Source organism: Hypanus sabinus, chromosome 28 (assembly GCF_030144855.1).
Source record: "Hypanus sabinus isolate sHypSab1 chromosome 28, sHypSab1.hap1, whole genome shotgun sequence".
Lineage (NCBI taxonomy): Eukaryota > Metazoa > Chordata > Chondrichthyes > Myliobatiformes > Dasyatidae > Hypanus > Hypanus sabinus.
Window position 1 is genome coordinate 16,888,134 of NC_082733.1, and position 12,058 is coordinate 16,900,191.

The window sequence follows — 12,058 nt, forward strand, 5'->3', positions numbered from 1 at the left end:
CTACAGTAGATGAGTGGCACTTATGATGGATGGAAATTAAAAACAATGTGTTCTGGCTGTTTTCTCAACTCTCGACCATGGTTTAATGAAAAGCCAGAATGCTCCAGATCTCGGCTAATTTTCATCAAAGACAAGAGGCAGATTATTGAAATTGGCTTCAGTGTCTTTAAGCTAAGGAGAAAAGTCAGCCCAGGTCCCTTGTCTTGAGCAGGATCTGATAATGCTTAAAAAAGAAGAATGTCTATGGGGACTTGGCAAGGACAAATTGCCTGCGGCTCAGTTCAGAATACTTTTGCCTCTGAATCAGAAGGTCAGAGGATCAAGGCCCACCTAAGAAGTTTCAGTCGAAGATCTATTCTGACACTCAAGTGTGGTTCTGAGATCCTACTTCACTGGAGTTGTTATCATACATCGGAGTCAATACGCCCATTGCCTAAGATGGTGCCTATAGGTGGCAGCTCTGCATGCAGCTCTGATGTGAATCATCAAATCTTCCCAGTTCAGACTACTACAGATGAAACCCATGGGCACTTCAGTAAGCAGCATTGTTTAAAGGCATTTACAAATATCTATCAACACTCAAAATCAATGGATCCTGGACTGCACACTTAGATTGCAAGTGCAGTTCCCCTTTAATAAAATGGAAAAAGGGAAGGCAGACTAATTGAAGCACCGAGGCCTTTGCCCCCCACACCCAACTATCCTGCTGGTGATTTACAGCCACTGGAAAGTAAATTTAAAGACATCAGAGCAAGATTGCAATACCAGAGGGACATCAGAGACTGCAATGTACTTTGCTTCACAGAAACGTGGCAGTTCCCTGCCATTTCGGATGCAGCACTGCAAGCCAATGGCTTCACCATTCTCCACAAACAAGACAGCTCAGTCTTTTAAGTGTGGAGGAGGTGGACTGCGCTTTATGATTAACTCATTGTGGTGCACAGACGTGGGGGTTCAGTCTCAGTCCTGCTCACCTGACCTGCAACATCTAGCGGTCAACTATCATCTGCCGAGGGAGTTTTCCGCCATCACCCGGCTGGCAATGTAAAATCCACCTCAGCTTAGCATCAGGTAGGCACTGGAGGAGCTGAGCATTGTAATCAGCAGGCACAAGACAACATACCCTCATGTCCTCCCTATCATTGCGGGGGATTTCAACCCAGGCCAGCTTGAAGAAGTCTTGAAACAACTACCACCAATATATCAACCATGGAGCAGAGGAATTAATACACTTGGCCACTGTTACACCACCAACAAGGATGCTTACCATGCCATCCCACACACACTATTTGCAACGTCCACTCACCTAGCTGTACTTGCACTGACGGCATATATAAAGAGACTAAAGACTGCTGCACCTGTGGTGAGGACCAAGGTAGGTATGGAGGAGTGTTTAAAAGACTGATTTGAGTCAGCGGACTGGATAATATTCAGGGATTAATCTTCAAATCTAAAAGAATATGCCACAATTGTCACCGACTTCGTCAAGATCTGTGATAGACCTATGGATTTCAAGACCGGTGATCCAGAACTGTACAAGAAGTCAAAGTACGGAAGGCTATTTTAAGAGTGAATAAGCAGTTCCATTTGAGGTTAGAGATGGAATCAGATGTACCTCAGCTCTGGCAGGGGTTGCAGGCCATTACTTTCTACAAAATGAAACCCAACATCATGAATGGCCATGATGCTTAACTCCCAGAGTAGCTGAGCGCCTTTTAGGCATGCTTTGAAAGGGAGAATAGAGCTCCACTTGTGCGAGTTTCCACAGCATCTGATGACCCTGTGTTTCGGAGGCCAATGTCAGAACACCCTCCAAGAGAGTGAACTTTCACAGGCATCTGGCCTGATGGTGTACCTGGCAGGGCTCTGAATACCCAGTCAAGGAAATCTTCAATCTTTCACTGTTGCAATTGAAGGTTCCCACCTGCTTCAAAAGGGCAACAATCATACCAGTGCCCAAGAAGAGCAGAGTGAGCTGCCTCGGAGACTATCACCCAGTGGCACTCACATCTACTGGGATGAAGTGCTTTGAGAAGTTGGTCTTGGCTGGAATTAACTCCTGCCTAAGCGAGGACCTGGATACGCTGCAATTTGTGCCTATCCAAAATAGGTGTACAGTGGATGCAGTGTCACTGACTCTGCACTCAGCCTTGGATCACCTGGACAACAGTAATACCTGCGTCAGACTGCTTCTGTCCCTCATTCTGCAATGAAATCCTTGACTTTCTCACCATGAGACCACAGTCTGTACGGATCAGAAATAACTTCTCCTCACTGGCAGTCAACACTGGCACACTTCAAGGATGCATGCTTAGCCCACTGTTGTACTCTCTCTTCACCCATGAGATTATGGCTAGGTACAGCTCAAACAGCATCTATCAATTTGCTTATGATACAACTATTGTTGGCAGACTTACAGATGGTGAAGAGGGGGCGTTCAGCAGGGAGATAGATTGGCTGGTTGAGTGGTGTCACAACAACAACCTTGCATTCAGCATCAGTGAGACCAAGGAATTGATTGTGGACTTCAGGAAGGCGAAGTCGTGGGAACACACACCAGTCCTCATCAAGGGATCAGCAGTGGAAAGGGTGAGATGTTTTAAGTTCCTGGGTTTCAATATCTCCGCAGATCTAACCTCAGCCCAACGTATTGATGCAATTTCAAGTAAGGCACGACAGAGGCTATATTTCGTTAGGAGTTTGAGGAAACTTGGTTTGTCACCAAAGACACTTCCAGATTTCTACAGATACACCATGGAGAGCATTCTAACTAGTTGCATCATCATCTGGTGTGAAGGGGCCACTACACAGAATCAGAAAAAGCTGCAGAAATGTGTAAATTTGGCCAACTCTATCATGACCCATGTTCCCCAGCATCGAGGACACCTTCAAAAGAGGATGACTCGGAAAGGCGGTATCTATCACTAAAGGCCCCCATCACAGAGAATGCGCCCTCTTCCCATTGCTACCATCAAGGAGGAAGTACAGGAACCTGAAAACACAAATTCGTTTTTTCAGCTACAGCTTCTCACCCTCCACCATCAGATTTCTGAATGGACAATGATTCCATGAACACCACTTCACTGTTTTCCCACTCTTTTTACACTGCTTACTTAACTAATTTTTATATATGCTTCTTATTGTATTTTATAGTTTTATTATTATTATTTATTGCAATATATTGCTGCTAAAAAACAATGAATTTCACAACATATGTCAGTAATATTAAATCATTAATTCATTAAGGATTCACTTGCAGTGACTAGTCACTGCAGACCAGTGATCCAGATGCCTGGACAAACAAGTCAGAGACACAAGTCCAAACCCCACCCCAGCAGTTCTGGAAGTTAACTTGTTAATAAACTGAAATTTGGAAAAGTCCATCAACTTTTTTAAAAACAATATATCCAATACACTAGTGTTTTTCATGGCAAGACATTTGCTACTCTTGTATTCGCTGACCTATATTATCACTCAAGACCAATCTCAAATGGTAGACAAGTAACCTCAGAGGTGTCCTCACAATCTGCTCAGTTGTTCTATTATCACTCAAATGGATACAGCCTCTTGGAATCAATCAAGACATTCCATTAGGACATGGCAATGGATATTGCAAAGTCCATCTCACGAGTATATGGTGCTGGTGCATATATTAGAATTGTTCCACAAACTAGTCAAGTAACAGTCTGATATAGACAGACTCCTACCTTTTTGACAAAAAGCCAAGCTCCTCCATCATAGTCCTTGAGCATGCCTTGTCCCAGCAGAATGATATGCCCTCCAGAGCGTGCAGTGGTATGATAGAAGGGAATAGACCTTGGAGTCCTCAACGCTGCTCTCAGTTAGAATCACGACATCGGGTGAAGCATGGGAAAGCAAGTGAATTATTGAATAACCGGTTACTGCCTGCCTCCGGCACTTGGAAGTATCCAAGGCACAGAACGGCTTGGTAGCTCCACCATGGACCAAGCTGGCCAAATGTCGGTGAGCATAAGTGTCAGCTTGGATGCTGGAGATGAAAGAACCACTGATGGAGACAGACCTGCTCCACCTCATCACCACCAAACTGCCTGTGGTTGGTGAATCTGCCTATGATTGCATTGGTAGCAGTGAGCACAGAATTTTCCTAGCCTTTGTTTATATGAAAGAGCTCAATGGGATAGACAAACACACATGTGGTAGTTCAAAACTGTACACCCACAAGGCAAATGAGGCAAAAGTGTACACCACCACTGTCTGTAAATCCATCCCGAGCATATGCTCTTGATATCAAGGCAGAGTTGAATGGTTCAGTGGGGAGTGCCAAGGGCTGTGCAGGGAGCAGCATCACTCATACCCAAAGCGATGAAGTGGCCGCCTACCGAACAGAAGAACACGTGCAGAAACAGTGCTGATTGACTTCCTAAAGTCACTGGATCGGATCGACATTCTGCACTCTTAGCACATCACATTGCGAACGACGGAGTACAGCCAGACAGCGTACAGTTCGGCAAGATTCCAAGGGCATCCCACTGCCATCAGCGCTGGGCTCCACCACGTGGGTGCTAAAGAACAGGCAGAAGTATTCACAGCCACGTTCAGCCAGAAGTGCTGAGAGGGGACGCTCCCCCTGTATCTCAGGAGGTCGGACTCTGGACAAGACAGTTCACTACATACAAATTCCATATGAGTTAAGGTCAATAAATTATGGGCATACTATGTTGGTATTGGAAGCATGGCACCACTTACAAGCTGCCTCCAGCACATCCGTGGACTACGTTGGTCATTGACACAAAAGACCCATTTCACTGGATGTTTCATGTGATCCATCTTTATTTTTATTGTTAGGAAAGGGCTGAGAACTGTGGATACAGCAAAGGCTACAGGATCAGAGGGCACAGCCTCAGAATAGAAAGATGTCCCTTTAGAGCAGAGGAGGAATTTCTTTAGCCAGCAGGTGATGGAAGTGTGGAACTTCTTTGCCACAGATGCCTGTAGATGCCTAATCATTGGGTATACTAAAAGGTTTGATAGGTTCTTGATTGGTAGGAGTGTCAGAAGTTGGGGAGAAGGCAGGAGGATGGGATTGAGTGGGATTCTATATCAGCCAGGATTGAATGGTGGAGCAGACTTGATGGCCGAATGGCCTAACTTTGCTCCAAGGTCTAATGGTCTTAAGGTCTATATCCCAGCTGGAGTATTGAAGATCTGCACTCCAGAACTAGTTGTGCATCCAGCTAATCTGTTTCAGGCTGGTTGCAGCACCAGCATCTACCTGACAACATAAACAATTACCTGATATGAGTAGCTAGTCCATTCCAATCACCAGCAAAACGATGGAAGCAGCTATCAGCAATGCTATCAAACGGCACATTCCCACTCACTGATGTCCACTTTGAATATGCCAAGGCCACTTGCCTTCATGAATCTCCACAGTCTTGGTCCAAACTTAAACCAAAGAATGGAAATCCACATCTGACACAAGAGTGCCTTGACACCAAGGCACCATTGGACATCGCGGCACAGCAAAAGAAAACAGTGATCAGATAAATGCTTTTTTTTTCTGGGCTATTAGTATGTGGCTGGGATCTGTCCAGGGTCTCAGCAACTTATAATCTGTTGTGATGACTTTGAAGAGGGATTGAGTGTTCTGTAGCCAAGTTTGCTGGTGGTGGAAAGACTTGCGAGTTTGCAAGTTGTGAGCAGGGATATCGATAGATTAAATGAGTGGACAGATGGTGTATACTGTGTGAAAACGTGAATTTATCCATGTTGGAAGGAGAAATAAAACAGCAAATTGTTATTAAATTGAGAGAAATTACAACATGATGCACTTCAAAGGAAACTGAAACTCACAGAGCATAAAACACAGACAGTGAGCATGTAACCACAATTAGCAATTAGAAAGGCTAATGAAATTCTGGCCTTAATTGCAAGGGTATGAAGGATATAAAATGAGTCAAGTTTTGAAATTTTACAGGGTGCTGGTGGATCACATCTGTGTGCATTTTGCTCTCCATTTTAAGGCAGGACATTTTTGCTTTGAAGGTTGTGCAGATATGGTTTATTGAGTTAATTCCTTGCAAGTATTATCATAGAGAGACACAGATGCATGGAATATTGAAGGTTGCCTGACATTGTTCTGTTGCTTAAGAAAGGCTGTAAGTATAAATCAGGAAATTATAGGCTGGTGTGCCTAACCTCAGTAGTGGGTAAATTATTAAAAGGTATTCTAAGATAATGGATGTACAAGTATTTGGGTGGGGGGGGGACTGATTAGGGATAGTTTTGTGCATGGTGGACACCGTCAATCAATATTATGGAGTTTTTTGAGGAAGTTGTCAAAAGCAAAGCAGTGGAAGTAGTCAACATGGACTTCAGTGAGGCCTTTTATAAGGTCCTGCATGGGAGGTTGGTCAAGAAGGTTTAGTCACTTGGCACTCAAGATGAGGTTGTAAATTGGATTAGACATTGACTTGATGGGAGAGACCATAGAGCAGCTGTACAGGTTGCTTCTCTGACTGGAATCCTGTGACTAGTGGGGTGCCGCAGGGATTGGTGCTGGGTTGTTGTCGTTTGTCATCAGTATCAATAATCTGGGAGATAATGTGGTAAACTGGACCAGAAAATTTGTGGCTTACACCAGGATTATGGCTGTAGTGTATAGCCTGCAAAACGATCTGGACCAGCTGGAGAAATGGGCTGAAAATAGCAGATGGAATTTAATGCAGACAAGTGTGTGAGGTGTTGCACTTTGGAAGAGCAAACCAGGGTAGGACTTGCATGATGGGTAGTAAAGCACTAAGGAGCACAGTGGAACAGATCTAGGAATGCCTGTCCGTAATTCCTTGAAAGTGGCATCACAGGTAGGTAGGGTCAGAAAGAAAACTTTTGGCATTTTGGCCTTTATAAATCAAAGTATTGAATACAGGAGTTGGGATTTATGTTGAAGTAGTATAGCATGTTGTTGAGGCTTCATTTGGAGTGTTATGTGCAGTTTTGCTCATGTACTTAAAAGAAAGATATCCATAAGATTGAAAGAGAGAAAATTTGCAAGGATGTTGCCAGGTCTTGAGGACTGGAGTTACAGGGAAAGATTAAATAGGTTAGGCATTATTCTGTAGAGCATAGAAAAATGATGGGAGATTTGATAGAGGGATACAAAATAAATGCAAGCTGGCTTTTTCCACTGATGTTTATTGAGACTAGATCTAAAGGTCATGGGTTAAGGGTGAAAGGTAAAATGTTTAAGCGGAACATGAGGATGATCTTCTTTACTCAGACAGTGATGAGAGTGTGGAACAAGCTGCCAGTGCAAGTAGTGGATGTGGGTTTGATTTCAACATTTAAGAGAAATTTGGATAGGAAATGGATGGGAGGGGGATGGAGGTATATGGTCCAAGTGCAGGTTGATGGGTCCAAGCAAATTAACAAGTTGGCACGGACTAGATGGGCTGATAGACCTATTTCTGTGCTGTAGTGCTATATGACTCTGTTACAGCACAGTAAGACCTTTCAGCCCACAATGTTGTGCCGACCTTTTAACCTACTCTAAGATCAATCTTGCCCTACCTTCCCATACAATCTTCCATCTTTCTATCATCCATGTGCCTTCACCGGAGCCTCTTAAATGTCCATGTCATATTCATCATATGGAGAAAAACTGCGCTGATTTGATCAACAAGCGTTAGAGCGTAAAAGGAGGAGAGGTGATGTATTAGCTTATGAGGGGAATGATGGGGTGGATGATGAGAGTTAAAAGTAGGGGGCTTAATTCAGAATAAGGGGTTATTCATTGAAGATGGAGGTGTCTCGGAGCATCCCAAGTCTTTGAGTGTTCTACTGTTGAGAGCTGTGGAGGATGAGTTATTGAACCTGTTAAAGGAAGAGAGTAGCAAGCTTTTTAAACTACAAGGGGGGGGTGAAGTGACATAGGGAAAAGTTGGAAGTGGTATCAAGGATTTGAATCAGCCATGATCTACTGAATGGTGGAACAGGCTTAAGGATTGGCAGGGCTTCTCCTGCTCCTGCTTCAGTTCTCCCAATGCCTGCTGTCCATGCCTTTTTCCTGATGGTAAAGTTTCCAGGTTTGGGTGGTGCTTCTCAAGCCTTGATGAGTTGCTGCAGCACATTGTGTGGCTCGTGTCGTGTTATGTGAAGAAAGATTGAGTTGATATGATCGATGATCATTTTAGAATAAAAGCCAGAGTTTGCCGGTGGCGGAGGCGATATGAATTCAGGTGGAGGTTTGGGAAATTCTGTGATGGGAACACTTTAGTTTAAAGGGGGGCAGATAGACTCCTTGTTTGAAGAATGCTATTTATCTGCACCTTCTTGAATATCCTCCACACTTAGGACTTTTCTTTGTAGCAGGAAGGAGAATGAGAAGTGACTTAAAAGAGTTTATTAGAGGAGGCATAGAAGGAGTGGACAACCAGCAACTTTTTCCTAGGGCAGCAAAAGCTACTACCAGAGGACATCATTTTAAGGTGAGTGGAGGAAGATTAGGGGAGACGGAAGGTTGGCTTTTACGAAGTGGGAAGTGACTGGAATGCTGAGGCTCACATATTAGGGACATTTAAGAGACTGCGAGAGAGGCACATGGTTGAAAGAAAAATACATGGGCTATGTAGGACAGAGGGATTAGACTGATCATTGAGAAGGTTTTATATCCATTGGCACAACATCACTGGCTGAAGGGCCCATACTGTGCTCTACTGCTCTATGTTCTATGGTATTTTCTTCCATACAGGTATGGGCTGCTTCATTTCCCAGGATTCTGCAAGTGGACTTGGATAATGTGCAACCAAAGAGCACCTTCCCTGACCTCAGGATGAGAGAAATGTGAATAACTTTTAGCCAGCTGAAAGTTCGGCTGAGGACATTGTCCTGAGAAACTCCAGCAGTGGTACAGTTGACCTTCAGCAACGATCTTTGTGGGATGTATGATTCCAGCCAGTGGAAGGTTTCCTCCTGACTTCCGTTGCATTTACTTCTGCCAGGACTTCTTGAAGTCACACTTGGTCAGACTTTGCCCATATTTCAAAGCCTCTCTATTACCTCATTTTTGGGTTTCAAATGTTTGTATCAGAATCAGAATCAGGTTTAATATCATCGCATGTGTTGTGAAATTTGTTAACTTTGTGGCAGCAGTACAATGCAATACATGATAACAAAGAGAGAAAAAACTGTGAATTATAGTACATATATATTATAGTGTGTGTGTATGTATATGTATATATATGTATAAATATGAAAATTAGTGAGGTAGTGTTCCTGGGTTCAAAGTCCATTCAGAAATCAGATGGCAGAGGGGAAGAAGCAGTTCCTGAATAATTGAGTGTGTGCCTTCAGGACTCTGTACCTCCTTCCTGATGGTAGAAATGAGAGGAGGTCGTGGCCTGAGAGTTGGTGTCCTTAATGATGGACGCTGCTTTTCTGAGGCAAAGCTCCTTGAAGATGTGCTGGATACTATGATGGCTAGCGCCCAAGATGGAGCTGACTACTTTTACAGCTCCTTAAGGCTTGGTCTGGGAGATGGAAGTTGCAGCTGAACCCTGTTGTTTTCTCACTGCATAGTTACGTTTCAATGTGGCAGCAGATTCTGTATCAGGTGTAAACCATCTAGTGATTTAGTTTTACCCTGTGATCGATGAGGGTTTGCAGGGGCTGGCTGCATTTACCAATAGCTTTTCCATTTTTAACAGCATTCAAGCCACCCCATTTCTTCTTTGACACCAAGGACAAAAACACTAGAACAAAAAAAAATTAAATGTTTTCTGTTCTCAAGCTTACATGAAACCCTGTAAGTATTAGAGACAAAATGTGTTATCTCCTCCTCCTTCACTAAGTTCCCCTCCCTTGCTGTTTAAGTACTCAGTCTGCTGCATTCTTATCCATTTAATATATACGTACACACTTCCCAGGGCATGATATGGTGCAATGTATAGCATTTACGTAGTGGACTACAGCAGCAACCGAAAGTTGTTCAACATCATCTTCCAAGACCTCTGTCAGCTGAGAGTAAGATGATAGCAGGCATGTTCTGGAACAGTGGACCACTCTTAGTCTGACCCCTACCCTTTGACCTGTTGGTAAGTTACCCTCCAAGGAATATACCACCTTGGCCCACATAAATATCTTCAATCCATCGTCAACTCTGGATCTCTTTAATTAACATCTCTAACAGAGTAGCTTCATCCCACAAACTGCAGCTGTTGAAAAGTTGGATCTCTGCTGCTCTCTCATGGGCAAATTGGTAAGGCCAAAAAATGTTGCCCTCCAGGAGGCCTTGTAGTAAGGTTTGGAGGGTTGCGTACCTCAATGAACAGGAGACCTACGTTTGCTGGAGTCAGGGCCTCGTGTTTTGGCTCTTGGTCAGGGCACCCATGCCAAACAGGTCAAAGGGTAAAGGCCAGACTAAGAGTGGTCCACTGGTCCTCCAGGTTTCAGGGATTCAACTCAGGGCTAACAACCCTGACAGGTCAAAAAAAAACTGTTATGGAAGCAGCAATGAAGCATCCTTCTGTATCTGTGCCTGTGGACAGATAGAGATGGAGGGCCTTCAATGTTGCCCTAAAGGCCAGCGGCAAAACGGGCAGTAAATAAGTAAGAAAAAATGCTGCACATGCCAGCAAAACCTATATCTGTGTATAGATTTTTTTCTTAAATGTGCTGCTTACTGTTTGGTCCATTGCTTTTGTGTCTTTGGTCTAATCTGGCTTTTTGCCTGTATTCCTGGCTCTGTTTCCAATCTCAGTTTACAGCTAGATGGAAGTTCAAGCTTCAAAAAGCCAAAAGTCAAGAAAATACTCTTGTTCTGCAAGAGAGTTATTGGTAAGGTCCAGTTTATTGTATAAACTGCACAGTTTATTGCCATTGCAGTTTGCCTACCAGCCTTCTGACTGATGATAACCCATTCTGTCAGCTTTCTCCGATAAAGCCTGCAGTCTTCACTAGAAGCTGCAATCAAACAGGTAAATAAAAATCATTCTTAATTACTCCAATGGGGAATCAGGAGGAAGGGCAGTGAAAATGCTGGGTTGTCTTGTGTAACTTCTGCTATCCCTGGAAACACTCAACAGGTCACACAGCATCTCTGAAAAGAGCAACAGTTAATGCTTCAGCTCCAGAACCCTTGCCAGAACTGTCATGATGAGGAGTCCTAACTCTAAAATTTTTGCTGTCTCTCTTTCCATAAACACACTGATGAGTTTTCTAGCATTTTTTAATTAGTTCAATTTGCTGTGTTTTTTTTTTCTAACTTCTGATATATCTCTGATGGATATTGCCATGTGTTCAAAGTTTCACTCTATAGCTTTCCGCTGGTCTAGGAGAATATTCCATTATACATGCAGTCAAAGCAAAGGAACAGCTATATGAGAACGTAATAGGTTAGAGGGGCTAGATTTAACAATGTCTTGATGGAGGATGGACGTTTAAAAGGTGAAGGCATTTAGGAAATGAATTGGAGTGTGAGGCTATGACGAGAAAAAGCACAGGCTCCTGGGGTGAAATGAACGAGAGATGTTATAACCCTGATCCCAGAGTTGAAAGGATTGGATGGGGTTATAGGAAAAAGAGATGTGGGGCAAAAGAGGATCAAAATGCAAGGACAAGAATCTGAAACTAGAGGCTTTGGGAAAACAGGAAACAGCGAAGGTCAGAGGAATACCATTATTGATCTAAGTCAAGTGATAACAAACCCTTCTTCTCAGAATTAGCTCTGTGCCTAGTAATAGTTAACCCTGTGCTCAGTAATAACTGGGAGAGATTTAACACAAGACGCAATTCCTTTAATCTAGAGTGGTTTGTATAGAGCTGACAGAATGAGTGACTAGGGGCGGCACGGTAGCGTAGTGGTTAGCACATCACTTTACAGTACAGGCGACCCAGGTTCAATTCCCACCACTGCATGTAAGGAGTCTGTATGTTCTCCCCGTGACTGCGTGGGTTCCTTCCAGCAGCTTCAGTTCCCTCCCACTGTCCAAAGGCATGCAGGTTGGTAGGTGAATTGCTCATTGTAAATTGTCCTGTGTTTAGGTAAGGATTAAATTGGGCCAGCATGGTTTGAAGGGCC